Consider the following 1,696-nt stretch of genomic DNA (forward strand, 5'->3'; position numbering starts at 1 on the left):
ACCTTTTCTTAGAACTAGATGACTTCTAATTCCCTTAGGATTACATCAATTTCCTAATCTTGTCCTAACCAACTTGTTAGTGACTTCTATGTTGAAGTTTAACCAACATTCTCCCCGTTAAGCTTCAACCTTACCCGTGACATATCTTGTACTCCAATCAATTGTCTCATTTCTTCAAACTTGATCAGAGCTAATGCCTTTGTCAATATATCTGCTTTCTGCTCAGTTCCTGGTATGTGTTCAACGTTGATGATCTCCTTCTCGATACATTCTCGTATGAAATGATACCTTTTGTGAATGTGTTTCGTCTTCCCATGAAACACTGGATTTTTAGTGAGTGCAATTGCAGACTTATTATCAATCTTGATGAGAACTTTTTCAGGTTCTCTTCCTTTGATTTCACCCAACAGTTCTTGAAGCCATATTGATTGTTTAACTGCTTCTGTTGCAGCCATAAACTCAGCTTCACAGGATGAGAGGGATACAATGTCTTGCTTCTGTGAACACCATGTAATAGGTGCTTCACCTAGATAAAATATATGACCAGTTGTACCTTTTCCATCATCTTGGTCAATATTATGACTGCTGTCACTATACCCAACAATTCCTTTTGATCCTCCTCGACCATACTTCAATCCACAGCTGATTGTTCCTCTTAGATATCTCAATATTTGCTTTATTACATCACCATGAGACTTGCGTGGACTCTGCATATAACGGCTTGCTACACCCACAGAGAAAGCCAAGTCTGGTCTTGTGTGTAACAAGTATCTAAGGCATCCAACATTTCTTATATAACTCGTTGGATCAATCTCACCTTCTTCTTGTGCCTTTGAAACTTTAAGTCCAAACTCCATTGGTATCTTAGTTGGATTACAAGTTTCAAGTGCTGCTTCTTTCAGAATTCTCCTTGCATAAGCTTCTTGTTTATGCCTAGATAATATGTGAGTTTCCCAAGATCAGACATCTCAAACTTAGATGACATATCTTTCTTGAACTCACAGATCACCTTGAGAGAATTTCCAGTCACAAATAGATCATCTACATAGACTGCAATTTCTAGTAGTGTCCCCTTTTCTTCTTTTTTGTATACTGATATTTCTTTAGAGCACTTAACAAATATGATTTCTCTTAAGATTTGATCTAACTTTGTATTCCAGGCTCGAGGAGCTTGTCTTAGACCATATAGAGCTTTTGATAACTTATAAATCTTATGCTCTTGTCCTTTTACTTCAAAACCTTCTGGTTGTTCAACATACACATCTTCTCGCAATTCACCATGTAAGAATGCTGTCTTAACGTCTAAGTGGTGAATTTCTCATGAGTTTGATGCTGCCTCTGCTATTAAGAGACGAATTGTCTCTAGTCTAGCAACTGGTGCGAAAACTTTATCAAAGTTTATGCCTGATTCTTGAACGTATCCCTTAGCTACAAGTCTTGCCTTATATTTGTTAATAGTTCCATCAACATTTCTTTTAACCTTGAAGATCCACTTGAGGCCAATCACTTTTACCCCACCTGACTTATCAACTAGAAACCAAGTCTTGTTTCTGTTGATTGAAATAATTTCTTCTCTACATGCTTGTGTCCATTTAGTCGAGACCTTTGCTTCCTGAAAATTCCTTGGTTCATCATTAACAGAAAGTAGCATAATCTCACATTCTTCTGCAGCTTGAAGAACATAATCCTCCAGATA

This window comes from Papaver somniferum, unplaced genomic scaffold, assembly GCF_003573695.1.
Source record: "Papaver somniferum cultivar HN1 unplaced genomic scaffold, ASM357369v1 unplaced-scaffold_81, whole genome shotgun sequence".
Classification (NCBI taxonomy): Eukaryota; Viridiplantae; Streptophyta; class Magnoliopsida; order Ranunculales; family Papaveraceae; genus Papaver; species Papaver somniferum.